The following is a 26,280-nucleotide window of genomic DNA, read 5'->3' as shown; positions in this document are numbered from 1 at the left end:
GGCAAGTGCTTACGGCCACACCACTCTGGACCCGCCCGATCTCGTCCGATCTCGGAAGCCAAACAGGGTTGGGCCTGGTTAGTACCTGGATGGGAGACCGCTTGGGAATACCAGGTGCTGTAAGTTTTCCATCTTTTCCTCCCAACCAGCAGAGGGTGTTCTTCCAAAATCTGCTTCAAAGTTCACCTAAGGTTTTTTTTTTTTTTTTTTTAATAAACAACTTTTGCCTCATGTAAAGTAATCAGGTAGCTTCAGAGCAATCAGAATCAAGGTGTCAATGCATAACCTTTAGCCTAATTACACCCACCTGTTACAATGAGCAGATGTTAGCAGTGTTTCTGTTCAGACTTTGTGTGTGTTTAAACCAAGGCTGATTTTGCAGAGGAGAGGTGAAATGGCATGGTTTTTGCAGCAGGTGGGTGTGTCTAGTCAGCAGGTGTGTTAATCAGGAGGACACAATGGCAAGCCTGTAGCTTTAAGCAGGAAAACCTTGAGATTGAGTGGCCAAGAGGCTTTGCTGGACACTGGCAAGTGCTTACGGCCACACCACTCTGGACCCGCCCGATCTCGTCCGATCTCGGAAGCCAAACAGGGTTGGGCCTGGTTAGTACCTGGATGGGAGACCGCTTGGGAATACCAGGTGCTGTAAGTTTTCCATCTTTTCCTCCCAACCAGCAGAGGGTGTTCTTCCAAAATCTGCTTCAAAGTTCACCTAAGGTTTTTTTTTTTTTTTTTTTAATAAACAACTTTTGCCTCATGTAAAGTAATCAGGTAGCTTCAGAGCAATCAGAATCAAGGTGTCAATGCATAACCTTTAGCCTAATTACACCCACCTGTTACAATGAGCAGATGTTAGCAGTGTTTCTGTTCAGACTTTGTGTGTGTTTAAACCAAGGCTGATTTTGCAGAGGAGAGGTGAAATGGCATGGTTTTTGCAGCAGGTGGGTGTGTCTAGTCAGCAGGTGTGTTAATCAGGAGGACACAATGGCAAGCCTGTAGCTTTAAGCAGGAAAACCTTGAGATTGAGTGGCCAAGAGGCTTTGCTGGACACTGGCAAGTGCTTACGGCCACACCACTCTGGACCCGCCCGATCTCGTCCGATCTCGGAAGCCAAACAGGGTTGGGCCTGGTTAGTACCTGGATGGGAGACCGCTTGGGAATACCAGGTGCTGTAAGTTTTCCATCTTTTCCTCCCAACCAGCAGAGGGTGTTCTTCCAAAATCTGCTTCAAAGTTCACCTAAGGTTTTTTTTTTTTTTTTTTTAATAAACAACTTTTGCCTCATGTAAAGTAATCAGGTAGCTTCAGAGCAATCAGAATCAAGGTGTCAATGCATAACCTTTAGCCTAATTACACCCACCTGTTACAATGAGCAGATGTTAGCAGTGTTTCTGTTCAGACTTTGTGTGTGTTTAAACCAAGGCTGATTTTGCAGAGGAGAGGTGAAATGGCATGGTTTTTGCAGCAGGTGGGTGTGTCTAGTCAGCAGGTGTGTTAATCAGGAGGACACAATGGCAAGCCTGTAGCTTTAAGCAGGAAAACCTTGAGATTGAGTGGCCAAGAGGCTTTGCTGGACACTGGCAAGTGCTTACGGCCACACCACTCTGGACCCGCCCGATCTCGTCCGATCTCGGAAGCCAAACAGGGTTGGGCCTGGTTAGTACCTGGATGGGAGACCGCTTGGGAATACCAGGTGCTGTAAGTTTTCCATCTTTTCCTCCCAACCAGCAGAGGGTGTTCTTCCAAAATCTGCTTCAAAGTTCACCTAAGGTTTTTTTTTTTTTTTTTTTAATAAACAACTTTTGCCTCATGTAAAGTAATCAGGTAGCTTCAGAGCAATCAGAATCAAGGTGTCAATGCATAACCTTTAGCCTAATTACACCCACCTGTTACAATGAGCAGATGTTAGCAGTGTTTCTGTTCAGACTTTGTGTGTGTTTAAACCAAGGCTGATTTTGCAGAGGAGAGGTGAAATGGCATGGTTTTTGCAGCAGGTGGGTGTGTCTAGTCAGCAGGTGTGTTAATCAGGAGGACACAATGGCAAGCCTGTAGCTTTAAGCAGGAAAACCTTGAGATTGAGTGGCCAAGAGGCTTTGCTGGACACTGGCAAGTGCTTACGGCCACACCACTCTGGACCCGCCCGATCTCGTCCGATCTCGGAAGCCAAACAGGGTTGGGCCTGGTTAGTACCTGGATGGGAGACCGCTTGGGAATACCAGGTGCTGTAAGTTTTCCATCTTTTCCTCCCAACCAGCAGAGGGTGTTCTTCCAAAATCTGCTTCAAAGTTCACCTAAGGTTTTTTTTTTTTTTTTTTTAATAAACAACTTTTGCCTCATGTAAAGTAATCAGGTAGCTTCAGAGCAATCAGAATCAAGGTGTCAATGCATAACCTTTAGCCTAATTACACCCACCTGTTACAATGAGCAGATGTTAGCAGTGTTTCTGTTCAGACTTTGTGTGTGTTTAAACCAAGGCTGATTTTGCAGAGGAGAGGTGAAATGGCATGGTTTTTGCAGCAGGTGGGTGTGTCTAGTCAGCAGGTGTGTTAATCAGGAGGACACAATGGCAAGCCTGTAGCTTTAAGCAGGAAAACCTTGAGATTGAGTGGCCAAGAGGCTTTGCTGGACACTGGCAAGTGCTTACGGCCACACCACTCTGGACCCGCCCGATCTCGTCCGATCTCGGAAGCCAAACAGGGTTGGGCCTGGTTAGTACCTGGATGGGAGACCGCTTGGGAATACCAGGTGCTGTAAGTTTTCCATCTTTTCCTCCCAACCAGCAGAGGGTGTTCTTCCAAAATCTGCTTCAAAGTTCACCTAAGGTTTTTTTTTTTTTTTTTTTAATAAACAACTTTTGCCTCATGTAAAGTAATCAGGTAGCTTCAGAGCAATCAGAATCAAGGTGTCAATGCATAACCTTTAGCCTAATTACACCCACCTGTTACAATGAGCAGATGTTAGCAGTGTTTCTGTTCAGACTTTGTGTGTGTTTAAACCAAGGCTGATTTTGCAGAGGAGAGGTGAAATGGCATGGTTTTTGCAGCAGGTGGGTGTGTCTAGTCAGCAGGTGTGTTAATCAGGAGGACACAATGGCAAGCCTGTAGCTTTAAGCAGGAAAACCTTGAGATTGAGTGGCCAAGAGGCTTTGCTGGACACTGGCAAGTGCTTACGGCCACACCACTCTGGACCCGCCCGATCTCGTCCGATCTCGGAAGCCAAACAGGGTTGGGCCTGGTTAGTACCTGGATGGGAGACCGCTTGGGAATACCAGGTGCTGTAAGTTTTCCATCTTTTCCTCCCAACCAGCAGAGGGTGTTCTTCCAAAATCTGCTTCAAAGTTCACCTAAGGTTTTTTTTTTTTTTTTTTTAATAAACAACTTTTGCCTCATGTAAAGTAATCAGGTAGCTTCAGAGCAATCAGAATCAAGGTGTCAATGCATAACCTTTAGCCTAATTACACCCACCTGTTACAATGAGCAGATGTTAGCAGTGTTTCTGTTCAGACTTTGTGTGTGTTTAAACCAAGGCTGATTTTGCAGAGGAGAGGTGAAATGGCATGGTTTTTGCAGCAGGTGGGTGTGTCTAGTCAGCAGGTGTGTTAATCAGGAGGACACAATGGCAAGCCTGTAGCTTTAAGCAGGAAAACCTTGAGATTGAGTGGCCAAGAGGCTTTGCTGGACACTGGCAAGTGCTTACGGCCACACCACTCTGGACCCGCCCGATCTCGTCCGATCTCGGAAGCCAAACAGGGTTGGGCCTGGTTAGTACCTGGATGGGAGACCGCTTGGGAATACCAGGTGCTGTAAGTTTTCCATCTTTTCCTCCCAACCAGCAGAGGGTGTTCTTCCAAAATCTGCTTCAAAGTTCACCTAAGGTTTTTTTTTTTTTTTTTTTAATAAACAACTTTTGCCTCATGTAAAGTAATCAGGTAGCTTCAGAGCAATCAGAATCAAGGTGTCAATGCATAACCTTTAGCCTAATTACACCCACCTGTTACAATGAGCAGATGTTAGCAGTGTTTCTGTTCAGACTTTGTGTGTGTTTAAACCAAGGCTGATTTTGCAGAGGAGAGGTGAAATGGCATGGTTTTTGCAGCAGGTGGGTGTGTCTAGTCAGCAGGTGTGTTAATCAGGAGGACACAATGGCAAGCCTGTAGCTTTAAGCAGGAAAACCTTGAGATTGAGTGGCCAAGAGGCTTTGCTGGACACTGGCAAGTGCTTACGGCCACACCACTCTGGACCCGCCCGATCTCGTCCGATCTCGGAAGCCAAACAGGGTTGGGCCTGGTTAGTACCTGGATGGGAGACCGCTTGGGAATACCAGGTGCTGTAAGTTTTCCATCTTTTCCTCCCAACCAGCAGAGGGTGTTCTTCCAAAATCTGCTTCAAAGTTCACCTAAGGTTTTTTTTTTTTTTTTTTTAATAAACAACTTTTGCCTCATGTAAAGTAATCAGGTAGCTTCAGAGCAATCAGAATCAAGGTGTCAATGCATAACCTTTAGCCTAATTACACCCACCTGTTACAATGAGCAGATGTTAGCAGTGTTTCTGTTCAGACTTTGTGTGTGTTTAAACCAAGGCTGATTTTGCAGAGGAGAGGTGAAATGGCATGGTTTTTGCAGCAGGTGGGTGTGTCTAGTCAGCAGGTGTGTTAATCAGGAGGACACAATGGCAAGCCTGTAGCTTTAAGCAGGAAAACCTTGAGATTGAGTGGCCAAGAGGCTTTGCTGGACACTGGCAAGTGCTTACGGCCACACCACTCTGGACCCGCCCGATCTCGTCCGATCTCGGAAGCCAAACAGGGTTGGGCCTGGTTAGTACCTGGATGGGAGACCGCTTGGGAATACCAGGTGCTGTAAGTTTTCCATCTTTTCCTCCCAACCAGCAGAGGGTGTTCTTCCAAAATCTGCTTCAAAGTTCACCTAAGGTTTTTTTTTTTTTTTTTTTAATAAACAACTTTTGCCTCATGTAAAGTAATCAGGTAGCTTCAGAGCAATCAGAATCAAGGTGTCAATGCATAACCTTTAGCCTAATTACACCCACCTGTTACAATGAGCAGATGTTAGCAGTGTTTCTGTTCAGACTTTGTGTGTGTTTAAACCAAGGCTGATTTTGCAGAGGAGAGGTGAAATGGCATGGTTTTTGCAGCAGGTGGGTGTGTCTAGTCAGCAGGTGTGTTAATCAGGAGGACACAATGGCAAGCCTGTAGCTTTAAGCAGGAAAACCTTGAGATTGAGTGGCCAAGAGGCTTTGCTGGACACTGGCAAGTGCTTACGGCCACACCACTCTGGACCCGCCCGATCTCGTCCGATCTCGGAAGCCAAACAGGGTTGGGCCTGGTTAGTACCTGGATGGGAGACCGCTTGGGAATACCAGGTGCTGTAAGTTTTCCATCTTTTCCTCCCAACCAGCAGAGGGTGTTCTTCCAAAATCTGCTTCAAAGTTCACCTAAGGTTTTTTTTTTTTTTTTTTTAATAAACAACTTTTGCCTCATGTAAAGTAATCAGGTAGCTTCAGAGCAATCAGAATCAAGGTGTCAATGCATAACCTTTAGCCTAATTACACCCACCTGTTACAATGAGCAGATGTTAGCAGTGTTTCTGTTCAGACTTTGTGTGTGTTTAAACCAAGGCTGATTTTGCAGAGGAGAGGTGAAATGGCATGGTTTTTGCAGCAGGTGGGTGTGTCTAGTCAGCAGGTGTGTTAATCAGGAGGACACAATGGCAAGCCTGTAGCTTTAAGCAGGAAAACCTTGAGATTGAGTGGCCAAGAGGCTTTGCTGGACACTGGCAAGTGCTTACGGCCACACCACTCTGGACCCGCCCGATCTCGTCCGATCTCGGAAGCCAAACAGGGTTGGGCCTGGTTAGTACCTGGATGGGAGACCGCTTGGGAATACCAGGTGCTGTAAGTTTTCCATCTTTTCCTCCCAACCAGCAGAGGGTGTTCTTCCAAAATCTGCTTCAAAGTTCACCTAAGGTTTTTTTTTTTTTTTTTTTAATAAACAACTTTTGCCTCATGTAAAGTAATCAGGTAGCTTCAGAGCAATCAGAATCAAGGTGTCAATGCATAACCTTTAGCCTAATTACACCCACCTGTTACAATGAGCAGATGTTAGCAGTGTTTCTGTTCAGACTTTGTGTGTGTTTAAACCAAGGCTGATTTTGCAGAGGAGAGGTGAAATGGCATGGTTTTTGCAGCAGGTGGGTGTGTCTAGTCAGCAGGTGTGTTAATCAGGAGGACACAATGGCAAGCCTGTAGCTTTAAGCAGGAAAACCTTGAGATTGAGTGGCCAAGAGGCTTTGCTGGACACTGGCAAGTGCTTACGGCCACACCACTCTGGACCCGCCCGATCTCGTCCGATCTCGGAAGCCAAACAGGGTTGGGCCTGGTTAGTACCTGGATGGGAGACCGCTTGGGAATACCAGGTGCTGTAAGTTTTCCATCTTTTCCTCCCAACCAGCAGAGGGTGTTCTTCCAAAATCTGCTTCAAAGTTCACCTAAGGTTTTTTTTTTTTTTTTTTTAATAAACAACTTTTGCCTCATGTAAAGTAATCAGGTAGCTTCAGAGCAATCAGAATCAAGGTGTCAATGCATAACCTTTAGCCTAATTACACCCACCTGTTACAATGAGCAGATGTTAGCAGTGTTTCTGTTCAGACTTTGTGTGTGTTTAAACCAAGGCTGATTTTGCAGAGGAGAGGTGAAATGGCATGGTTTTTGCAGCAGGTGGGTGTGTCTAGTCAGCAGGTGTGTTAATCAGGAGGACACAATGGCAAGCCTGTAGCTTTAAGCAGGAAAACCTTGAGATTGAGTGGCCAAGAGGCTTTGCTGGACACTGGCAAGTGCTTACGGCCACACCACTCTGGACCCGCCCGATCTCGTCCGATCTCGGAAGCCAAACAGGGTTGGGCCTGGTTAGTACCTGGATGGGAGACCGCTTGGGAATACCAGGTGCTGTAAGTTTTCCATCTTTTCCTCCCAACCAGCAGAGGGTGTTCTTCCAAAATCTGCTTCAAAGTTCACCTAAGGTTTTTTTTTTTTTTTTTTTAATAAACAACTTTTGCCTCATGTAAAGTAATCAGGTAGCTTCAGAGCAATCAGAATCAAGGTGTCAATGCATAACCTTTAGCCTAATTACACCCACCTGTTACAATGAGCAGATGTTAGCAGTGTTTCTGTTCAGACTTTGTGTGTGTTTAAACCAAGGCTGATTTTGCAGAGGAGAGGTGAAATGGCATGGTTTTTGCAGCAGGTGGGTGTGTCTAGTCAGCAGGTGTGTTAATCAGGAGGACACAATGGCAAGCCTGTAGCTTTAAGCAGGAAAACCTTGAGATTGAGTGGCCAAGAGGCTTTGCTGGACACTGGCAAGTGCTTACGGCCACACCACTCTGGACCCGCCCGATCTCGTCCGATCTCGGAAGCCAAACAGGGTTGGGCCTGGTTAGTACCTGGATGGGAGACCGCTTGGGAATACCAGGTGCTGTAAGTTTTCCATCTTTTCCTCCCAACCAGCAGAGGGTGTTCTTCCAAAATCTGCTTCAAAGTTCACCTAAGGTTTTTTTTTTTTTTTTTTTAATAAACAACTTTTGCCTCATGTAAAGTAATCAGGTAGCTTCAGAGCAATCAGAATCAAGGTGTCAATGCATAACCTTTAGCCTAATTACACCCACCTGTTACAATGAGCAGATGTTAGCAGTGTTTCTGTTCAGACTTTGTGTGTGTTTAAACCAAGGCTGATTTTGCAGAGGAGAGGTGAAATGGCATGGTTTTTGCAGCAGGTGGGTGTGTCTAGTCAGCAGGTGTGTTAATCAGGAGGACACAATGGCAAGCCTGTAGCTTTAAGCAGGAAAACCTTGAGATTGAGTGGCCAAGAGGCTTTGCTGGACACTGGCAAGTGCTTACGGCCACACCACTCTGGACCCGCCCGATCTCGTCCGATCTCGGAAGCCAAACAGGGTTGGGCCTGGTTAGTACCTGGATGGGAGACCGCTTGGGAATACCAGGTGCTGTAAGTTTTCCATCTTTTCCTCCCAACCAGCAGAGGGTGTTCTTCCAAAATCTGCTTCAAAGTTCACCTAAGGTTTTTTTTTTTTTTTTTTTAATAAACAACTTTTGCCTCATGTAAAGTAATCAGGTAGCTTCAGAGCAATCAGAATCAAGGTGTCAATGCATAACCTTTAGCCTAATTACACCCACCTGTTACAATGAGCAGATGTTAGCAGTGTTTCTGTTCAGACTTTGTGTGTGTTTAAACCAAGGCTGATTTTGCAGAGGAGAGGTGAAATGGCATGGTTTTTGCAGCAGGTGGGTGTGTCTAGTCAGCAGGTGTGTTAATCAGGAGGACACAATGGCAAGCCTGTAGCTTTAAGCAGGAAAACCTTGAGATTGAGTGGCCAAGAGGCTTTGCTGGACACTGGCAAGTGCTTACGGCCACACCACTCTGGACCCGCCCGATCTCGTCCGATCTCGGAAGCCAAACAGGGTTGGGCCTGGTTAGTACCTGGATGGGAGACCGCTTGGGAATACCAGGTGCTGTAAGTTTTCCATCTTTTCCTCCCAACCAGCAGAGGGTGTTCTTCCAAAATCTGCTTCAAAGTTCACCTAAGGTTTTTTTTTTTTTTTTTTTAATAAACAACTTTTGCCTCATGTAAAGTAATCAGGTAGCTTCAGAGCAATCAGAATCAAGGTGTCAATGCATAACCTTTAGCCTAATTACACCCACCTGTTACAATGAGCAGATGTTAGCAGTGTTTCTGTTCAGACTTTGTGTGTGTTTAAACCAAGGCTGATTTTGCAGAGGAGAGGTGAAATGGCATGGTTTTTGCAGCAGGTGGGTGTGTCTAGTCAGCAGGTGTGTTAATCAGGAGGACACAATGGCAAGCCTGTAGCTTTAAGCAGGAAAACCTTGAGATTGAGTGGCCAAGAGGCTTTGCTGGACACTGGCAAGTGCTTACGGCCACACCACTCTGGACCCGCCCGATCTCGTCCGATCTCGGAAGCCAAACAGGGTTGGGCCTGGTTAGTACCTGGATGGGAGACCGCTTGGGAATACCAGGTGCTGTAAGTTTTCCATCTTTTCCTCCCAACCAGCAGAGGGTGTTCTTCCAAAATCTGCTTCAAAGTTCACCTAAGGTTTTTTTTTTTTTTTTTTTAATAAACAACTTTTGCCTCATGTAAAGTAATCAGGTAGCTTCAGAGCAATCAGAATCAAGGTGTCAATGCATAACCTTTAGCCTAATTACACCCACCTGTTACAATGAGCAGATGTTAGCAGTGTTTCTGTTCAGACTTTGTGTGTGTTTAAACCAAGGCTGATTTTGCAGAGGAGAGGTGAAATGGCATGGTTTTTGCAGCAGGTGGGTGTGTCTAGTCAGCAGGTGTGTTAATCAGGAGGACACAATGGCAAGCCTGTAGCTTTAAGCAGGAAAACCTTGAGATTGAGTGGCCAAGAGGCTTTGCTGGACACTGGCAAGTGCTTACGGCCACACCACTCTGGACCCGCCCGATCTCGTCCGATCTCGGAAGCCAAACAGGGTTGGGCCTGGTTAGTACCTGGATGGGAGACCGCTTGGGAATACCAGGTGCTGTAAGTTTTCCATCTTTTCCTCCCAACCAGCAGAGGGTGTTCTTCCAAAATCTGCTTCAAAGTTCACCTAAGGTTTTTTTTTTTTTTTTTTTAATAAACAACTTTTGCCTCATGTAAAGTAATCAGGTAGCTTCAGAGCAATCAGAATCAAGGTGTCAATGCATAACCTTTAGCCTAATTACACCCACCTGTTACAATGAGCAGATGTTAGCAGTGTTTCTGTTCAGACTTTGTGTGTGTTTAAACCAAGGCTGATTTTGCAGAGGAGAGGTGAAATGGCATGGTTTTTGCAGCAGGTGGGTGTGTCTAGTCAGCAGGTGTGTTAATCAGGAGGACACAATGGCAAGCCTGTAGCTTTAAGCAGGAAAACCTTGAGATTGAGTGGCCAAGAGGCTTTGCTGGACACTGGCAAGTGCTTACGGCCACACCACTCTGGACCCGCCCGATCTCGTCCGATCTCGGAAGCCAAACAGGGTTGGGCCTGGTTAGTACCTGGATGGGAGACCGCTTGGGAATACCAGGTGCTGTAAGTTTTCCATCTTTTCCTCCCAACCAGCAGAGGGTGTTCTTCCAAAATCTGCTTCAAAGTTCACCTAAGGTTTTTTTTTTTTTTTTTTTAATAAACAACTTTTGCCTCATGTAAAGTAATCAGGTAGCTTCAGAGCAATCAGAATCAAGGTGTCAATGCATAACCTTTAGCCTAATTACACCCACCTGTTACAATGAGCAGATGTTAGCAGTGTTTCTGTTCAGACTTTGTGTGTGTTTAAACCAAGGCTGATTTTGCAGAGGAGAGGTGAAATGGCATGGTTTTTGCAGCAGGTGGGTGTGTCTAGTCAGCAGGTGTGTTAATCAGGAGGACACAATGGCAAGCCTGTAGCTTTAAGCAGGAAAACCTTGAGATTGAGTGGCCAAGAGGCTTTGCTGGACACTGGCAAGTGCTTACGGCCACACCACTCTGGACCCGCCCGATCTCGTCCGATCTCGGAAGCCAAACAGGGTTGGGCCTGGTTAGTACCTGGATGGGAGACCGCTTGGGAATACCAGGTGCTGTAAGTTTTCCATCTTTTCCTCCCAACCAGCAGAGGGTGTTCTTCCAAAATCTGCTTCAAAGTTCACCTAAGGTTTTTTCCTTTTTCTTTTTCTTTTTTTTTTTTTTTTTTTTTAATAAACAACTTTTGCCTCATGTAAAGTAATCAGGTAGCTTCAGAGCAATCAGAATCAAGGTGTCAATGCATAACCTTTAGCCTAATTACACCCACCTGTTACAATGAGCAGATGTTAGCAGTGTTTCTGTTCAGACTTTGTGTGTGTTTAAACCAAGGCTGATTTTGCAGAGGAGAGGTGAAATGGCATGGTTTTTGCAGCAGGTGGGTGTGTCTAGTCAGCAGGTGTGTTAATCAGGAGGACACAATGGCAAGCCTGTAGCTTTAAGCAGGAAAACCTTGAGATTGAGTGGCCAAGAGGCTTTGCTGGACACTGGCAAGTGCTTACGGCCACACCACTCTGGACCCGCCCGATCTCGTCCGATCTCGGAAGCCAAACAGGGTTGGGCCTGGTTAGTACCTGGATGGGAGACCGCTTGGGAATACCAGGTGCTGTAAGTTTTCCATCTTTTCCTCCCAACCAGCAGAGGGTGTTCTTCCAAAATCTGCTTCAAAGTTCACCTAAGGTTTTTTTTTTTTTTTTTTTAATAAACAACTTTTGCCTCATGTAAAGTAATCAGGTAGCTTCAGAGCAATCAGAATCAAGGTGTCAATGCATAACCTTTAGCCTAATTACACCCACCTGTTACAATGAGCAGATGTTAGCAGTGTTTCTGTTCAGACTTTGTGTGTGTTTAAACCAAGGCTGATTTTGCAGAGGAGAGGTGAAATGGCATGGTTTTTGCAGCAGGTGGGTGTGTCTAGTCAGCAGGTGTGTTAATCAGGAGGACACAATGGCAAGCCTGTAGCTTTAAGCAGGAAAACCTTGAGATTGAGTGGCCAAGAGGCTTTGCTGGACACTGGCAAGTGCTTACGGCCACACCACTCTGGACCCGCCCGATCTCGTCCGATCTCGGAAGCCAAACAGGGTTGGGCCTGGTTAGTACCTGGATGGGAGACCGCTTGGGAATACCAGGTGCTGTAAGTTTTCCATCTCTTCCTCCCAACCAGCAGAGGGTGTTCTTCCAAAATCTGCTTCAAAGTTCACCTAAGGTTTTTTTCTTTTTCTTTTTCTTTTTTTTTTTTTTTTTTTTTTAATAAACAACTTTTGCCTCATGTAAAGTAATCAGGTAGCTTCAGAGCAATCAGAATCAAGGTGTCAATGCATAACCTTTAGCCTAATTACACCCACCTGTTACAATGAGCAGATGTTAGCAGTGTTTCTGTTCAGACTTTGTGTGTGTTTAAACCAAGGCTGATTTTGCAGAGGAGAGGTGAAATGGCATGGTTTTTGCAGCAGGTGGGTGTGTCTAGTCAGCAGGTGTGTTAATCAGGAGGACACAATGGCAAGCCTGTAGCTTTAAGCAGGAAAACCTTGAGATTGAGTGGCCAAGAGGCTTTGCTGGACACTGGCAAGTGCTTACGGCCACACCACTCTGGACCCGCCCGATCTCGTCCGATCTCGGAAGCCAAACAGGGTTGGGCCTGGTTAGTACCTGGATGGGAGACCGCTTGGGAATACCAGGTGCTGTAAGTTTTCCATCTCTTCCTCCCAACCAGCAGAGGGTGTTCTTCCAAAATCTGCTTCAAAGTTCACCTAAGGTTTTTTTCTTTTTCTTTTTCTTTTTTTTTTTTTTTTTTTTTAATAAACAACTTTTGCCTCATGTAAAGTAATCAGGTAGCTTCAGAGCAATCAGAATCAAGGTGTCAATGCATAACCTTTAGCCTAATTACACCCACCTGTTACAATGAGCAGATGTTAGCAGTGTTTCTGTTCAGACTTTGTGTGTGTTTAAACCAAGGCTGATTTTGCAGAGGAGAGGTGAAATGGCATGGTTTTTGCAGCAGGTGGGTGTGTCTAGTCAGCAGGTGTGTTAATCAGGAGGACACAATGGCAAGCCTGTAGCTTTAAGCAGGAAAACCTTGAGATTGAGTGGCCAAGAGGCTTTGCTGGACACTGGCAAGTGCTTACGGCCACACCACTCTGGACCCGCCCGATCTCGTCCGATCTCGGAAGCCAAACAGGGTTGGGCCTGGTTAGTACCTGGATGGGAGACCGCTTGGGAATACCAGGTGCTGTAAGTTTTCCATCTTTTCCTCCCAACCAGCAGAGGGTGTTCTTCCAAAATCTGCTTCAAAGTTCACCTAAGGTTTTTTTTTTTTTTTTTTTAATAAACAACTTTTGCCTCATGTAAAGTAATCAGGTAGCTTCAGAGCAATCAGAATCAAGGTGTCAATGCATAACCTTTAGCCTAATTACACCCACCTGTTACAATGAGCAGATGTTAGCAGTGTTTCTGTTCAGACTTTGTGTGTGTTTAAACCAAGGCTGATTTTGCAGAGGAGAGGTGAAATGGCATGGTTTTTGCAGCAGGTGGGTGTGTCTAGTCAGCAGGTGTGTTAATCAGGAGGACACAATGGCAAGCCTGTAGCTTTAAGCAGGAAAACCTTGAGATTGAGTGGCCAAGAGGCTTTGCTGGACACTGGCAAGTGCTTACGGCCACACCACTCTGGACCCGCCCGATCTCGTCCGATCTCGGAAGCCAAACAGGGTTGGGCCTGGTTAGTACCTGGATGGGAGACCGCTTGGGAATACCAGGTGCTGTAAGTTTTCCATCTTTTCCTCCCAACCAGCAGAGGGTGTTCTTCCAAAATCTGCTTCAAAGTTCACCTAAGGTTTTTTTTTTTTTTTTTTTAATAAACAACTTTTGCCTCATGTAAAGTAATCAGGTAGCTTCAGAGCAATCAGAATCAAGGTGTCAATGCATAACCTTTAGCCTAATTACACCCACCTGTTACAATGAGCAGATGTTAGCAGTGTTTCTGTTCAGACTTTGTGTGTGTTTAAACCAAGGCTGATTTTGCAGAGGAGAGGTGAAATGGCATGGTTTTTGCAGCAGGTGGGTGTGTCTAGTCAGCAGGTGTGTTAATCAGGAGGACACAATGGCAAGCCTGTAGCTTTAAGCAGGAAAACCTTGAGATTGAGTGGCCAAGAGGCTTTGCTGGACACTGGCAAGTGCTTACGGCCACACCACTCTGGACCCGCCCGATCTCGTCCGATCTCGGAAGCCAAACAGGGTTGGGCCTGGTTAGTACCTGGATGGGAGACCGCTTGGGAATACCAGGTGCTGTAAGTTTTCCATCTTTTCCTCCCAACCAGCAGAGGGTGTTCTTCCAAAATCTGCTTCAAAGTTCACCTAAGGTTTTTTTTTTTTTTTTTTAATAAACAACTTTTGCCTCATGTAAAGTAATCAGGTAGCTTCAGAGCAATCAGAATCAAGGTGTCAATGCATAACCTTTAGCCTAATTACACCCACCTGTTACAATGAGCAGATGTTAGCAGTGTTTCTGTTCAGACTTTGTGTGTGTTTAAACCAAGGCTGATTTTGCAGAGGAGAGGTGAAATGGCATGGTTTTTGCAGCAGGTGGGTGTGTCTAGTCAGCAGGTGTGTTAATCAGGAGGACACAATGGCAAGCCTGTAGCTTTAAGCAGGAAAACCTTGAGATTGAGTGGCCAAGAGGCTTTGCTGGACACTGGCAAGTGCTTACGGCCACACCACTCTGGACCCGCCCGATCTCGTCCGATCTCGGAAGCCAAACAGGGTTGGGCCTGGTTAGTACCTGGATGGGAGACCGCTTGGGAATACCAGGTGCTGTAAGTTTTCCATCTTTTCCTCCCAACCAGCAGAGGGTGTTCTTCCAAAATCTGCTTCAAAGTTCACCTAAGGTTTTTTTTTTTTTTTTTTTAATAAACAACTTTTGCCTCATGTAAAGTAATCAGGTAGCTTCAGAGCAATCAGAATCAAGGTGTCAATGCATAACCTTTAGCCTAATTACACCCACCTGTTACAATGAGCAGATGTTAGCAGTGTTTCTGTTCAGACTTTGTGTGTGTTTAAACCAAGGCTGATTTTGCAGAGGAGAGGTGAAATGGCATGGTTTTTGCAGCAGGTGGGTGTGTCTAGTCAGCAGGTGTGTTAATCAGGAGGACACAATGGCAAGCCTGTAGCTTTAAGCAGGAAAACCTTGAGATTGAGTGGCCAAGAGGCTTTGCTGGACACTGGCAAGTGCTTACGGCCACACCACTCTGGACCCGCCCGATCTCGTCCGATCTCGGAAGCCAAACAGGGTTGGGCCTGGTTAGTACCTGGATGGGAGACCGCTTGGGAATACCAGGTGCTGTAAGTTTTCCATCTCTTCCTCCCAACCAGCAGAGGGTGTTCTTCCAAAATCTGCTTCAAAGTTCACCTAAGGTTTTTTTCTTTTTCTTTTTTTTTTTTTTTTTTTTTAATAAACAACTTTTGCCTCATGTAAAGTAATCAGGTAGCTTCAGAGCAATCAGAATCAAGGTGTCAATGCATAACCTTTAGCCTAATTACACCCACCTGTTACAATGAGCAGATGTTAGCAGTGTTTCTGTTCAGACTTTGTGTGTGTTTAAACCAAGGCTGATTTTGCAGAGGAGAGGTGAAATGGCATGGTTTTTGCAGCAGGTGGGTGTGTCTAGTCAGCAGGTGTGTTAATCAGGAGGACACAATGGCAAGCCTGTAGCTTTAAGCAGGAAAACCTTGAGATTGAGTGGCCAAGAGGCTTTGCTGGACACTGGCAAGTGCTTACGGCCACACCACTCTGGACCCGCCCGATCTCGTCCGATCTCGGAAGCCAAACAGGGTTGGGCCTGGTTAGTACCTGGATGGGAGACCGCTTGGGAATACCAGGTGCTGTAAGTTTTCCATCTTTTCCTCCCAACCAGCAGAGGGTGTTCTTCCAAAATCTGCTTCAAAGTTCACCTAAGGTTTTTTTTTTTTTTTTTTAATAAACAACTTTTGCCTCATGTAAAGTAATCAGGTAGCTTCAGAGCAATCAGAATCAAGGTGTCAATGCATAACCTTTAGCCTAATTACACCCACCTGTTACAATGAGCAGATGTTAGCAGTGTTTCTGTTCAGACTTTGTGTGTGTTTAAACCAAGGCTGATTTTGCAGAGGAGAGGTGAAATGGCATGGTTTTTGCAGCAGGTGGGTGTGTCTAGTCAGCAGGTGTGTTAATCAGGAGGACACAATGGCAAGCCTGTAGCTTTAAGCAGGAAAACCTTGAGATTGAGTGGCCAAGAGGCTTTGCTGGACACTGGCAAGTGCTTACGGCCACACCACTCTGGACCCGCCCGATCTCGTCCGATCTCGGAAGCCAAACAGGGTTGGGCCTGGTTAGTACCTGGATGGGAGACCGCTTGGGAATACCAGGTGCTGTAAGTTTTCCATCTTTTCCTCCCAACCAGCAGAGGGTGTTCTTCCAAAATCTGCTTCAAAGTTCACCTAAGGTTTTTTTTTTTTTTTTTTTAATAAACAACTTTTGCCTCATGTAAAGTAATCAGGTAGCTTCAGAGCAATCAGAATCAAGGTGTCAATGCATAACCTTTAGCCTAATTACACCCACCTGTTACAATGAGCAGATGTTAGCAGTGTTTCTGTTCAGACTTTGTGTGTGTTTAAACCAAGGCTGATTTTGCAGAGGAGAGGTGAAATGGCATGGTTTTTGCAGCAGGTGGGTGTGTCTAGTCAGCAGGTGTGTTAATCAGGAGGACACAATGGCAAGCCTGTAGCTTTAAGCAGGAAAACCTTGAGATTGAGTGGCCAAGAGGCTTTGCTGGACACTGGCAAGTGCTTACGGCCACACCACTCTGGACCCGCCCGATCTCGTCCGATCTCGGAAGCCAAACAGGGTTGGGCCTGGTTAGTACCTGGATGGGAGACCGCTTGGGAATACCAGGTGCTGTAAGTTTTCCATCTTTTCCTCCCAACCAGCAGAGGGTGTTCTTCCAAAATCTGCTTCAAAGTTCACCTAAGGTTTTTTTTTTTTTTTTTTTAATAAACAACTTTTGCCTCATGTAAAGTAATCAGGTAGCTTCAGAGCAATCAGAATCAAGGTGTCAATGCATAACCTTTAGCCTAATTACACCCACCTGTTACAATGAGCAGATGTTAGCAGTGTTTCTGTTCAGACTTTGTGTGTGTTTAAACCAAGGCTGATTTTGCAGAGGAGAGGTGAAATGGCATGGTTTTTGCAGCAGGTGGGTGTGTCTAGTCAGCAGGTGTGTTAATCAGGAGGACACAATGGCAAGCCTGTAGCTTTAAGCAGGAAAACCTTGAGATTGAGTGGCCAAGAGGCTTTGCTGGACACTGGCAAGTGCTTACGGCCACACCACTCTGGACCCGCCCGATCTCGTCCGATCTCGGAAGCCAAACAGGGTTGGGCCTGGTTAGTACCTGGATGGGAGACCGCTTGGGAATACCAGGTGCTGTAAGTTTTCCATCTCTTCCTCCCAACCAGCAGAGGGTGTTCTTCCAAAATCTGCTTCAAAGTTCACCTAAGGTTTTTTTCTTTTTCTTTTTTTTTTTTTTTTTTTTTAATAAACAACTTTTGCCTCATGTAAAGTAATCAGGTAGCTTCAGAGCAATCAGAATCAAGGTGTCAATGCATAACCTTTAGCCTAATTACACCCACCTGTTACAATGAGCAGATGTTAGCAGTGTTTCTGTTCAGACTTTGTGTGTGTTTAAACCAAGGCTGATTTTGCAGAGGAGAGGTGAAATGGCATGGTTTTTGCAGCAGGTGGGTGTGTCTAGTCAGCAGGTGTGTTAATCAGGAGGACACAATGGCAAGCCTGTAGCTTTAAGCAGGAAAACCTTGAGATTGAGTGGCCAAGAGGCTTTGCTGGACACTGGCAAGTGCTTACGGCCACACCACTCTGGACCCGCCCGATCTCGTCCGATCTCGGAAGCCAAACAGGGTTGGGCCTGGTTAGTACCTGGATGGGAGACCGCTTGGGAATACCAGGTGCTGTAAGTTTTCCATCTTTTCCTCCCAACCAGCAGAGGGTGTTCTTCCAAAATCTGCTTCAAAGTTCACCTAAGGTTTTTTTTTTTTTTTTTTTAATAAACAACTTTTGCCTCATGTAAAGTAATCAGGTAGCTTCAGAGCAATCAGAATCAAGGTGTCAATGCATAACCTTTAGCCTAATTACACCCACCTGTTACAATGAGCAGATGTTAGCAGTGTTTCTGTTCAGACTTTGTGTGTGTTTAAACCAAGGCTGATTTTGCAGAGGAGAGGTGAAATGGCATGGTTTTTGCAGCAGGTGGGTGTGTCTAGTCAGCAGGTGTGTTAATCAGGAGGACACAATGGCAAGCCTGTAGCTTTAAGCAGGAAAACCTTGAGATTGAGTGGCCAAGAGGCTTTGCTGGACACTGGCAAGTGCTTACGGCCACACCACTCTGGACCCGCCCGATCTCGTCCGATCTCGGAAGCCAAACAGGGTTGGGCCTGGTTAGTACCTGGATGGGAGACCGCTTGGGAATACCAGGTGCTGTAAGTTTTCCATCTTTTCCTCCCAACCAGCAGAGGGTGTTCTTCCAAAATCTGCTTCAAAGTTCACCTAAGGTTTTTTTTTTTTTTTTTTTAATAAACAACTTTTGCCTCATGTAAAGTAATCAGGTAGCTTCAGAGCAATCAGAATCAAGGTGTCAATGCATAACCTTTAGCCTAATTACACCCACCTGTTACAATGAGCAGATGTTAGCAGTGTTTCTGTTCAGACTTTGTGTGTGTTTAAACCAAGGCTGATTTTGCAGAGGAGAGGTGAAATGGCATGGTTTTTGCAGCAGGTGGGTGTGTCTAGTCAGCAGGTGTGTTAATCAGGAGGACACAATGGCAAGCCTGTAGCTTTAAGCAGGAAAACCTTGAGATTGAGTGGCCAAGAGGCTTTGCTGGACACTGGCAAGTGCTTACGGCCACACCACTCTGGACCCGCCCGATCTCGTCCGATCTCGGAAGCCAAACAGGGTTGGGCCTGGTTAGTACCTGGATGGGAGACCGCTTGGGAATACCAGGTGCTGTAAGTTTTCCATCTTTTCCTCCCAACCAGCAGAGGGTGTTCTTCCAAAATCTGCTTCAAAGTTCACCTAAGGTTTTTTTTTTTTTTTTTTTAATAAACAACTTTTGCCTCATGTAAAGTAATCAGGTAGCTTCAGAGCAATCAGAATCAAGGTGTCAATGCATAACCTTTAGCCTAATTACACCCACCTGTTACAATGAGCAGATGTTAGCAGTGTTTCTGTTCAGACTTTGTGTGTGTTTAAACCAAGGCTGATTTTGCAGAGGAGAGGTGAAATGGCATGGTTTTTGCAGCAGGTGGGTGTGTCTAGTCAGCAGGTGTGTTAATCAGGAGGACACAATGGCAAGCCTGTAGCTTTAAGCAGGAAAACCTTGAGATTGAGTGGCCAAGAGGCTTTGCTGGACACTGGCAAGTGCTTACGGCCACACCACTCTGGACCCGCCCGATCTCGTCCGATCTCGGAAGCCAAACAGGGTTGGGCCTGGTTAGTACCTGGATGGGAGACCGCTTGGGAATACCAGGTGCTGTAAGTTTTCCATCTTTTCCTCCCAACCAGCAGAGGGTGTTCTTCCAAAATCTGCTTCAAAGTTCACCTAAGGTTTTTTTTTTTTTTTTTTTAATAAACAACTTTTGCCTCATGTAAAGTAATCAGGTAGCTTCAGAGCAATCAGAATCAAGGTGTCAATGCATAACCTTTAGCCTAATTACACCCACCTGTTACAATGAGCAGATGTTAGCAGTGTTTCTGTTCAGACTTTGTGTGTGTTTAAACCAAGGCTGATTTTGCAGAGGAGAGGTGAAATGGCATGGTTTTTGCAGCAGGTGGGTGTGTCTAGTCAGCAGGTGTGTTAATCAGGAGGACACAATGGCAAGCCTGTAGCTTTAAGCAGGAAAACCTTGAGATTGAGTGGCCAAGAGGCTTTGCTGGACACTGGCAAGTGCTTACGGCCACACCACTCTGGACCCGCCCGATCTCGTCCGATCTCGGAAGCCAAACAGGGTTGGGCCTGGTTAGTACCTGGATGGGAGACCGCTTGGGAATACCAGGTGCTGTAAGTTTTCCATCTTTTCCTCCCAACCAGCAGAGGGTGTTCTTCCAAAATCTGCTTCAAAGTTCACCTAAGGTTTTTTTTTTTTTTTTTTAATAAACAACTTTTGCCTCATGTAAAGTAATCAGGTAGCTTCAGAGCAATCAGAATCAAGGTGTCAATGCATAACCTTTAGCCTAATTACACCCACCTGTTACAATGAGCAGATGTTAGCAGTGTTTCTGTTCAGACTTTGTGTGTGTTTAAACCAAGGCTGATTTTGCAGAGGAGAGGTGAAATGGCATGGTTTTTGCAGCAGGTGGGTGTGTCTAGTCAGCAGGTGTGTTAATCAGGAGGACACAATGGCAAGCCTGTAGCTTTAAGCAGGAAAACCTTGAGATTGAGTGGCCAAGAGGCTTTGCTGGACACTGGCAAGTGCTTACGGCCACACCACTCTGGACCCGCCCGATCTCGTCCGATCTCGGAAGCCAAACAGGGTTGGGCCTGGTTAGTACCTGGATGGGAGACCGCTTGGGAATACCAGGTGCTGTAAGTTTTCCATCTTTTCCTCCCAACCAGCAGAGGGTGTTCTTCCAAAATCTGCTTCAAAGTTCACCTAAGGTTTTTTTTTTTTTTTTTTTAATAAACAACTTTTGCCTCATGTAAAGTAATCAGGTAGCTTCAGAGCAATCAGAATCAAGGTGTCAATGCATAACCTTTAGCCTAATTACACCCACCTGTTACAATGAGCAGATGTTAGCAGTGTTTCTGTTCAGACTTTGTGTGTGTTTAAACCAAGGCTGATTTTGCAGAGGAGAGGTGAAATGGCATGGTTTTTGCAGCAGGTGGGTGTGTCTAGTCAGCAGGTGTGTTAATCAGGAGGACACAATGGCAAGCCTGTAGCTTTAAGCAGGAAAACCTTGAGATTGAGTGGCCAAGAGGCTTTGCTGGACACTGGCAAGTGCTTACGGCCACACCACTCTGGACCCGCCCGATCTCGTCCGATCTCGGAAGCCAAACAGGGTTGGGCCTGGTTAGTACCTGGATGGGAGACCGCTTGGGAATACCAGGTGCTGTAAGTTTTCCATCTCTTCCTCCCAACCAGCAGAGGGTGTTCTTCCAAAATCTGCTTCAAAGTTCACCTAAGGTTTTTTTCTTTTTCTTTTTTTTTTTTTTTTTTTTTAATAAACAACTTTTGCCTCATGTAAAGTAATCAGGTAGCTTCAGAGCAATCAGAATCAAGGTGTCAATGCATAACCTTTAGCCTAATTACACCCACCTGTTACAATGAGCAGATGTTAGCAGTGTTTCTGTTCAGACTTTGTGTGTGTTTAAACCAAGGCTGATTTTGCAGAGGAGAGGTGAAATGGCATGGTTTTTGCAGCAGGTGGGTGTGTCTAGTCAGCAGGTGTGTTAATCAGGAGGACACAATGGCAAGCCTGTAGCTTTAAGCAGGAAAACCTTGAGATTGAGTGGCCAAGAGGCTTTGCTGGACACTGGCAAGTGCTTACGGCCACACCACTCTGGACCCGCCCGATCTCGTCCGATCTCGGAAGCCAAACAGGGTTGGGCCTGGTTAGTACCTGGATGGGAGACCGCTTGGGAATACCAGGTGCTGTAAGTTTTCCATCTTTTCCTCCCAACCAGCAGAGGGTGTTCTTCCAAAATCTGCTTCAAAGTTCACCTAAGGTTTTTTGTTTTTTTTTTTTAATAAACAACTTTTGCCTCATGTAAAGTAATCAGGTAGCTTCAGAGCAATCAGAATCAAGGTGTCAATGCATAACCTTTAGCCTAATTACACCCACCTGTTACAATGAGCAGATGTTAGCAGTGTTTCTGTTCAGACTTTGTGTGTGTTTAAACCAAGGCTGATTTTGCAGAGGAGAGGTGAAATGGCATGGTTTTTGCAGCAGGTGGGTGTGTCTAGTCAGCAGGTGTGTTAATCAGGAGGACACAATGGCAAGCCTGTAGCTTTAAGCAGGAAAACCTTGAGATTGAGTGGCCAAGAGGCTTTGCTGGACACTGGCAAGTGCTTACGGCCACACCACTCTGGACCCGCCCGATCTCGTCCGATCTCGGAAGCCAAACAGGGTTGGGCCTGGTTAGTACCTGGATGGGAGACCGCTTGGGAATACCAGGTGCTGTAAGTTTTCCATCTCTTCCTCCCAACCAGCAGAGGGTGTTCTTCCAAAATCTGCTTCAAAGTTCACCTAAGGTTTTTTTCTTTTTCTTTTTCTTTTTTTTTTTTTTTTTTTTTAATAAACAACTTTTGCCTCATGTAAAGTAATCAGGTAGCTTCAGAGCAATCAGAATCAAGGTGTCAATGCATAACCTTTAGCCTAATTACACCCACCTGTTACAATGAGCAGATGTTAGCAGTGTTTCTGTTCAGACTTTGTGTGTGTTTAAACCAAGGCTGATTTTGCAGAGGAGAGGTGAAATGGCATGGTTTTTGCAGCAGGTGGGTGTGTCTAGTCAGCAGGTGTGTTAATCAGGAGGACACAATGGCAAGCCTGTAGCTTTAAGCAGGAAAACCTTGAGATTGAGTGGCCAAGAGGCTTTGCTGGACACTGGCAAGTGCTTACGGCCACACCACTCTGGACCCGCCCGATCTCGTCCGATCTCGGAAGCCAAACAGGGTTGGGCCTGGTTAGTACCTGGATGGGAGACCGCTTGGGAATACCAGGTGCTGTAAGTTTTCCATCTTTTCCTCCCAACCAGCAGAGGGTGTTCTTCCAAAATCTGCTTCAAAGTTCACCTAAGGTTTTTTTTTTTTTTTTTTTAATAAACAACTTTTGCCTCATGTAAAGTAATCAGGTAGCTTCAGAGCAATCAGAATCAAGGTGTCAATGCATAACCTTTAGCCTAATTACACCCACCTGTTACAATGAGCAGATGTTAGCAGTGTTTCTGTTCAGACTTTGTGTGTGTTTAAACCAAGGCTGATTTTGCAGAGGAGAGGTGAAATGGCATGGTTTTTGCAGCAGGTGGGTGTGTCTAGTCAGCAGGTGTGTTAATCAGGAGGACACAATGGCAAGCCTGTAGCTTTAAGCAGGAAAACCTTGAGATTGAGTGGCCAAGAGGCTTTGCTGGACACTGGCAAGTGCTTACGGCCACACCACTCTGGACCCGCCCGATCTCGTCCGATCTCGGAAGCCAAACAGGGTTGGGCCTGGTTAGTACCTGGATGGGAGACCGCTTGGGAATACCAGGTGCTGTAAGTTTTCCATCTTTTCCTCCCAACCAGCAGAGGGTGTTCTTCCAAAATCTGCTTCAAAGTTCACCTAAGGTTTTTTTTTTTTTTTTTTTAATAAACAACTTTTGCCTCATGTAAAGTAATCAGGTAGCTTCAGAGCAATCAGAATCAAGGTGTCAATGCATAACCTTTAGCCTAATTACACCCACCTGTTACAATGAGCAGATGTTAGCAGTGTTTCTGTTCAGACTTTGTGTGTGTTTAAACCAAGGCTGATTTTGCAGAGGAGAGGTGAAATGGCATGGTTTTTGCAGCAGGTGGGTGTGTCTAGTCAGCAGGTGTGTTAATCAGGAGGACACAATGGCAAGCCTGTAGCTTTAAGCAGGAAAACCTTGAGATTGAGTGGCCAAGAGGCTTTGCTGGACACTGGCAAGTGCTTACGGCCACACCACTCTGGACCCGCCCGATCTCGTCCGATCTCGGAAGCCAAACAGGGTTGGGCCTGGTTAGTACCTGGATGGGAGACCGCTTGGGAATACCAGGTGCTGTAAGTTTTCCATCTTTTCCTCCCAACCAGCAGAGGGTGTTCTTCCAAAATCTGCTTCAAAGTTCACCTAAGGTTTTTTTTTTTTTTTTTTAATAAACAACTTTTGCCTCATGTAAAGTAATCAGGTAGCTTCAGAGCAATCAGAATCAAGGTGTCAATGCATAACCTTTAGCCTAATTACACCCACCTGTTACAATGAGCAGATGTTAGCAGTGTTTCTGTTCAGACTTTGTGTGTGTTTAAACCAAGGCTGATTTTGCAGAGGAGAGGTGAAATGGCATGGTTTTTGCAGCAGGTGGGTGTGTCTAGTCAGCAGGTGTGTTAATCAGGAGGACACAATGGCAAGCCTGTAGCTTTAAGCAGGAAAACCTTGAGATTGAGTGGCCAAGAGGCTTTGCTGGACACTGGCAAGTGCTTACGGCCACACCACTCTGGACCCGCCCGATCTCGTCCGATCTCGGAAGCCAAACAGGGTTGGGCCTGGTTAGTACCTGGATGGGAGACCGCTTGGGAATACCAGGTGCTGTAAGTTTTCCATCTTTTCCTCCCAACCAGCAGAGGGTGTTCTTCCAAAATCTGCTTCAAAGTTCACCTAAGGTTTTTTTTTTTTTTTTTTTAATAAACAACTTTTGCCTCATGTAAAGTAATCAGGTAGCTTCAGAGCAATCAGAATCAAGGTGTCAATGCATAACCTTTAGCCTAATTACACCCACCTGTTACAATGAGCAGATGTTAGCAGTGTTTCTGTTCAGACTTTGTGTGTGTTTAAACCAAGGCTGATTTTGCAGAGGAGAGGTGAAATGGCATGGTTTTTGCAGCAGGTGGGTGTGTCTAGTCAGCAGGTGTGTTAATCAGGAGGACACAATGGCAAGCCTGTAGCTTTAAGCAGGAAAACCTTGAGATTGAGTGGCCAAGAGGCTTTGCTGGACACTGGCAAGTGCTTACGGCCACACCACTCTGGACCCGCCCGATCTCGTCCGATCTCGGAAGCCAAACAGGGTTGGGCCTGGTTAGTACCTGGATGGGAGACCGCTTGGGAATACCAGGTGCTGTAAGTTTTCCATCTTTTCCTCCCAACCAGCAGAGGGTGTTCTTCCAAAATCTGCTTCAAAGTTCACCTAAGGTTTTTTTTTTTTTTTTTTTTAATAAACAACTTTTGCCTCATGTAAAGTAATCAGGTAGCTTCAGAGCAATCAGAATCAAGGTGTCAATGCATAACCTTTAGCCTAATTACACCCACCTGTTACAATGAGCAGATGTTAGCAGTGTTTCTGTTCAGACTTTGTGTGTGTTTAAACCAAGGCTGATTTTGCAGAGGAGAGGTGAAATGGCATGGTTTTTGCAGCAGGTGGGTGTGTCTAGTCAGCAGGTGTGTTAATCAGGAGGACACAATGGCAAGCCTGTAGCTTTAAGCAGGAAAACCTTGAGATTGAGTGGCCAAGAGGCTTTGCTGGACACTGGCAAGTGCTTACGGCCACACCACTCTGGACCCGCCCGATCTCGTCCGATCTCGGAAGCCAAACAGGGTTGGGCCTGGTTAGTACCTGGATGGGAGACCGCTTGGGAATACCAGGTGCTGTAAGTTTTCCATCTTTTCCTCCCAACCAGCAGAGGGTGTTCTTCCAAAATCTGCTTCAAAGTTCACCTAAGGTTTTTTTTTTTTTTTTTTTAATAAACAACTTTTGCCTCATGTAAAGTAATCAGGTAGCTTCAGAGCAATCAGAATCAAGGTGTCAATGCATAACCTTTAGCCTAATTACACCCACCTGTTACAATGAGCAGATGTTAGCAGTGTTTCTGTTCAGACTTTGTGTGTGTTTAAACCAAGGCTGATTTTGCAGAGGAGAGGTGAAATGGCATGGTTTTTGCAGCAGGTGGGTGTGTCTAGTCAGCAGGTGTGTTAATCAGGAGGACACAATGGCAAGCCTGTAGCTTTAAGCAGGAAAACCTTGAGATTGAGTGGCCAAGAGGCTTTGCTGGACACTGGCAAGTGCTTACGGCCACACCACTCTGGACCCGCCCGATCTCGTCCGATCTCGGAAGCCAAACAGGGTTGGGCCTGGTTAGTACCTGGATGGGAGACCGCTTGGGAATACCAGGTGCTGTAAGTTTTCCATCTTTTCCTCCCAACCAGCAGAGGGTGTTCTTCCAAAATCTGCTTCAAAGTTCACCTAAGGTTTTTTTTTTTTTTTTTTTAATAAACAACTTTTGCCTCATGTAAAGTAATCAGGTAGCTTCAGAGCAATCAGAATCAAGGTGTCAATGCATAACCTTTAGCCTAATTACACCCACCTGTTACAATGAGCAGATGTTAGCAGTGTTTCTGTTCAGACTTTGTGTGTGTTTAAACCAAGGCTGATTTTGCAGAGGAGAGGTGAAATGGCATGGTTTTTGCAGCAGGTGGGTGTGTCTAGTCAGCAGGTGTGTTAATCAGGAGGACACAATGGCAAGCCTGTAGCTTTAAGCAGGAAAACCTTGAGATTGAGTGGCCAAGAGGCTTTGCTGGACACTGGCAAGTGCTTACGGCCACACCACTCTGGACCCGCCCGATCTCGTCCGATCTCGGAAGCCAAACAGGGTTGGGCCTGGTTAGTACCTGGATGGGAGACCGCTTGGGAATACCAGGTGCTGTAAGTTTTCCATCTTTTCCTCCCAACCAGCAGAGGGTGTTCTTCCAAAATCTGCTTCAAAGTTCACCTAAGGTTTTTTTTTTTTTTTTTTTAATAAACAACTTTTGCCTCATGTAAAGTAATCAGGTAGCTTCAGAGCAATCAGAATCAAGGTGTCAATGCATAACCTTTAGCCTAATTACACCCACCTGTTACAATGAGCAGATGTTAGCAGTGTTTCTGTTCAGACTTTGTGTGTGTTTAAACCAAGGCT

At 45.7% G+C, this 26,280-nt stretch overlaps 1 protein-coding gene and 50 non-coding genes across 51 annotated transcripts in view; all 51 read left to right on the top strand.

The window, feature by feature from the left end:
• Nucleotides 1–26,280, top strand: part of LOC144984559 (uncharacterized) — a 402,969-nt gene that overhangs the window by 108,000 nt on the left and 268,689 nt on the right. The gene's annotated exons all lie outside the window — the stretch shown is intronic.
• LOC144985749 (5S ribosomal RNA) lies at nucleotides 8–126 on the top strand. The gene has a single exon (XR_013649580.1). It is a non-coding gene; the product is annotated as a 5S ribosomal RNA (ribosomal RNA).
• Nucleotides 534–652, top strand: LOC144985748 (5S ribosomal RNA). Its single transcript, XR_013649579.1, has one exon. It is a non-coding gene; the product is annotated as a 5S ribosomal RNA (ribosomal RNA).
• LOC144985747 (5S ribosomal RNA) lies at nucleotides 1,060–1,178 on the top strand. The gene has a single exon (XR_013649577.1). It is a non-coding gene; the product is annotated as a 5S ribosomal RNA (ribosomal RNA).
• Nucleotides 1,586–1,704, top strand: LOC144985746 (5S ribosomal RNA). Its single transcript, XR_013649576.1, has one exon. It is a non-coding gene; the product is annotated as a 5S ribosomal RNA (ribosomal RNA).
• LOC144985745 (5S ribosomal RNA) lies at nucleotides 2,112–2,230 on the top strand. Its single transcript, XR_013649575.1, has one exon. It is a non-coding gene; the product is annotated as a 5S ribosomal RNA (ribosomal RNA).
• On the top strand, nucleotides 2,638–2,756 carry LOC144985744 (5S ribosomal RNA). The gene has a single exon (XR_013649574.1). It is a non-coding gene; the product is annotated as a 5S ribosomal RNA (ribosomal RNA).
• Nucleotides 3,164–3,282, top strand: LOC144985743 (5S ribosomal RNA). The gene has a single exon (XR_013649573.1). It is a non-coding gene; the product is annotated as a 5S ribosomal RNA (ribosomal RNA).
• On the top strand, nucleotides 3,690–3,808 carry LOC144985742 (5S ribosomal RNA). The gene has a single exon (XR_013649571.1). It is a non-coding gene; the product is annotated as a 5S ribosomal RNA (ribosomal RNA).
• Nucleotides 4,216–4,334, top strand: LOC144985741 (5S ribosomal RNA). The gene has a single exon (XR_013649570.1). It is a non-coding gene; the product is annotated as a 5S ribosomal RNA (ribosomal RNA).
• On the top strand, nucleotides 4,742–4,860 carry LOC144985740 (5S ribosomal RNA). Its single transcript, XR_013649569.1, has one exon. It is a non-coding gene; the product is annotated as a 5S ribosomal RNA (ribosomal RNA).
• LOC144985738 (5S ribosomal RNA) lies at nucleotides 5,268–5,386 on the top strand. Its single transcript, XR_013649567.1, has one exon. It is a non-coding gene; the product is annotated as a 5S ribosomal RNA (ribosomal RNA).
• LOC144985736 (5S ribosomal RNA) lies at nucleotides 5,794–5,912 on the top strand. The gene has a single exon (XR_013649566.1). It is a non-coding gene; the product is annotated as a 5S ribosomal RNA (ribosomal RNA).
• LOC144985735 (5S ribosomal RNA) lies at nucleotides 6,320–6,438 on the top strand. Its single transcript, XR_013649565.1, has one exon. It is a non-coding gene; the product is annotated as a 5S ribosomal RNA (ribosomal RNA).
• On the top strand, nucleotides 6,846–6,964 carry LOC144985734 (5S ribosomal RNA). The gene has a single exon (XR_013649564.1). It is a non-coding gene; the product is annotated as a 5S ribosomal RNA (ribosomal RNA).
• LOC144985733 (5S ribosomal RNA) lies at nucleotides 7,372–7,490 on the top strand. Its single transcript, XR_013649563.1, has one exon. It is a non-coding gene; the product is annotated as a 5S ribosomal RNA (ribosomal RNA).
• LOC144985732 (5S ribosomal RNA) lies at nucleotides 7,898–8,016 on the top strand. Its single transcript, XR_013649562.1, has one exon. It is a non-coding gene; the product is annotated as a 5S ribosomal RNA (ribosomal RNA).
• Nucleotides 8,424–8,542, top strand: LOC144985731 (5S ribosomal RNA). Its single transcript, XR_013649561.1, has one exon. It is a non-coding gene; the product is annotated as a 5S ribosomal RNA (ribosomal RNA).
• Nucleotides 8,950–9,068, top strand: LOC144985730 (5S ribosomal RNA). Its single transcript, XR_013649560.1, has one exon. It is a non-coding gene; the product is annotated as a 5S ribosomal RNA (ribosomal RNA).
• On the top strand, nucleotides 9,476–9,594 carry LOC144985729 (5S ribosomal RNA). The gene has a single exon (XR_013649559.1). It is a non-coding gene; the product is annotated as a 5S ribosomal RNA (ribosomal RNA).
• LOC144985728 (5S ribosomal RNA) lies at nucleotides 10,002–10,120 on the top strand. The gene has a single exon (XR_013649558.1). It is a non-coding gene; the product is annotated as a 5S ribosomal RNA (ribosomal RNA).
• On the top strand, nucleotides 10,528–10,646 carry LOC144985726 (5S ribosomal RNA). The gene has a single exon (XR_013649556.1). It is a non-coding gene; the product is annotated as a 5S ribosomal RNA (ribosomal RNA).
• Nucleotides 11,076–11,194, top strand: LOC144985725 (5S ribosomal RNA). Its single transcript, XR_013649555.1, has one exon. It is a non-coding gene; the product is annotated as a 5S ribosomal RNA (ribosomal RNA).
• Nucleotides 11,602–11,720, top strand: LOC144985724 (5S ribosomal RNA). Its single transcript, XR_013649554.1, has one exon. It is a non-coding gene; the product is annotated as a 5S ribosomal RNA (ribosomal RNA).
• Nucleotides 12,151–12,269, top strand: LOC144985723 (5S ribosomal RNA). The gene has a single exon (XR_013649553.1). It is a non-coding gene; the product is annotated as a 5S ribosomal RNA (ribosomal RNA).
• On the top strand, nucleotides 12,699–12,817 carry LOC144985722 (5S ribosomal RNA). Its single transcript, XR_013649552.1, has one exon. It is a non-coding gene; the product is annotated as a 5S ribosomal RNA (ribosomal RNA).
• Nucleotides 13,225–13,343, top strand: LOC144985721 (5S ribosomal RNA). Its single transcript, XR_013649550.1, has one exon. It is a non-coding gene; the product is annotated as a 5S ribosomal RNA (ribosomal RNA).
• Nucleotides 13,751–13,869, top strand: LOC144985720 (5S ribosomal RNA). The gene has a single exon (XR_013649549.1). It is a non-coding gene; the product is annotated as a 5S ribosomal RNA (ribosomal RNA).
• Nucleotides 14,276–14,394, top strand: LOC144985719 (5S ribosomal RNA). The gene has a single exon (XR_013649548.1). It is a non-coding gene; the product is annotated as a 5S ribosomal RNA (ribosomal RNA).
• Nucleotides 14,802–14,920, top strand: LOC144985718 (5S ribosomal RNA). The gene has a single exon (XR_013649547.1). It is a non-coding gene; the product is annotated as a 5S ribosomal RNA (ribosomal RNA).
• LOC144985717 (5S ribosomal RNA) lies at nucleotides 15,344–15,462 on the top strand. Its single transcript, XR_013649546.1, has one exon. It is a non-coding gene; the product is annotated as a 5S ribosomal RNA (ribosomal RNA).
• On the top strand, nucleotides 15,869–15,987 carry LOC144985715 (5S ribosomal RNA). The gene has a single exon (XR_013649544.1). It is a non-coding gene; the product is annotated as a 5S ribosomal RNA (ribosomal RNA).
• On the top strand, nucleotides 16,395–16,513 carry LOC144985714 (5S ribosomal RNA). The gene has a single exon (XR_013649543.1). It is a non-coding gene; the product is annotated as a 5S ribosomal RNA (ribosomal RNA).
• On the top strand, nucleotides 16,921–17,039 carry LOC144985713 (5S ribosomal RNA). The gene has a single exon (XR_013649542.1). It is a non-coding gene; the product is annotated as a 5S ribosomal RNA (ribosomal RNA).
• Nucleotides 17,463–17,581, top strand: LOC144985712 (5S ribosomal RNA). The gene has a single exon (XR_013649541.1). It is a non-coding gene; the product is annotated as a 5S ribosomal RNA (ribosomal RNA).
• Nucleotides 17,989–18,107, top strand: LOC144985711 (5S ribosomal RNA). Its single transcript, XR_013649540.1, has one exon. It is a non-coding gene; the product is annotated as a 5S ribosomal RNA (ribosomal RNA).
• On the top strand, nucleotides 18,515–18,633 carry LOC144985709 (5S ribosomal RNA). The gene has a single exon (XR_013649538.1). It is a non-coding gene; the product is annotated as a 5S ribosomal RNA (ribosomal RNA).
• On the top strand, nucleotides 19,041–19,159 carry LOC144985708 (5S ribosomal RNA). The gene has a single exon (XR_013649537.1). It is a non-coding gene; the product is annotated as a 5S ribosomal RNA (ribosomal RNA).
• Nucleotides 19,567–19,685, top strand: LOC144985707 (5S ribosomal RNA). Its single transcript, XR_013649536.1, has one exon. It is a non-coding gene; the product is annotated as a 5S ribosomal RNA (ribosomal RNA).
• On the top strand, nucleotides 20,092–20,210 carry LOC144985706 (5S ribosomal RNA). Its single transcript, XR_013649535.1, has one exon. It is a non-coding gene; the product is annotated as a 5S ribosomal RNA (ribosomal RNA).
• Nucleotides 20,618–20,736, top strand: LOC144985705 (5S ribosomal RNA). Its single transcript, XR_013649534.1, has one exon. It is a non-coding gene; the product is annotated as a 5S ribosomal RNA (ribosomal RNA).
• On the top strand, nucleotides 21,160–21,278 carry LOC144985703 (5S ribosomal RNA). The gene has a single exon (XR_013649532.1). It is a non-coding gene; the product is annotated as a 5S ribosomal RNA (ribosomal RNA).
• Nucleotides 21,686–21,804, top strand: LOC144985702 (5S ribosomal RNA). The gene has a single exon (XR_013649531.1). It is a non-coding gene; the product is annotated as a 5S ribosomal RNA (ribosomal RNA).
• Nucleotides 22,234–22,352, top strand: LOC144985701 (5S ribosomal RNA). The gene has a single exon (XR_013649530.1). It is a non-coding gene; the product is annotated as a 5S ribosomal RNA (ribosomal RNA).
• LOC144985700 (5S ribosomal RNA) lies at nucleotides 22,760–22,878 on the top strand. Its single transcript, XR_013649529.1, has one exon. It is a non-coding gene; the product is annotated as a 5S ribosomal RNA (ribosomal RNA).
• LOC144985699 (5S ribosomal RNA) lies at nucleotides 23,286–23,404 on the top strand. The gene has a single exon (XR_013649528.1). It is a non-coding gene; the product is annotated as a 5S ribosomal RNA (ribosomal RNA).
• Nucleotides 23,811–23,929, top strand: LOC144985698 (5S ribosomal RNA). Its single transcript, XR_013649527.1, has one exon. It is a non-coding gene; the product is annotated as a 5S ribosomal RNA (ribosomal RNA).
• LOC144985697 (5S ribosomal RNA) lies at nucleotides 24,337–24,455 on the top strand. The gene has a single exon (XR_013649526.1). It is a non-coding gene; the product is annotated as a 5S ribosomal RNA (ribosomal RNA).
• LOC144985696 (5S ribosomal RNA) lies at nucleotides 24,864–24,982 on the top strand. The gene has a single exon (XR_013649525.1). It is a non-coding gene; the product is annotated as a 5S ribosomal RNA (ribosomal RNA).
• Nucleotides 25,390–25,508, top strand: LOC144985695 (5S ribosomal RNA). The gene has a single exon (XR_013649524.1). It is a non-coding gene; the product is annotated as a 5S ribosomal RNA (ribosomal RNA).
• On the top strand, nucleotides 25,916–26,034 carry LOC144985694 (5S ribosomal RNA). Its single transcript, XR_013649523.1, has one exon. It is a non-coding gene; the product is annotated as a 5S ribosomal RNA (ribosomal RNA).

Source organism: Oryzias latipes, chromosome 16 (genome assembly GCF_053564925.1).
Source record: "Oryzias latipes strain Hd-rR chromosome 16, Olatipes_Hd-rR_3.1".
Lineage (NCBI taxonomy): Eukaryota > Metazoa > Chordata > Actinopteri > Beloniformes > Adrianichthyidae > Oryzias > Oryzias latipes.
Note: the sequence above shows the minus strand (reverse complement) of the source record. Positions and strands in the feature narration are given on the sequence as shown.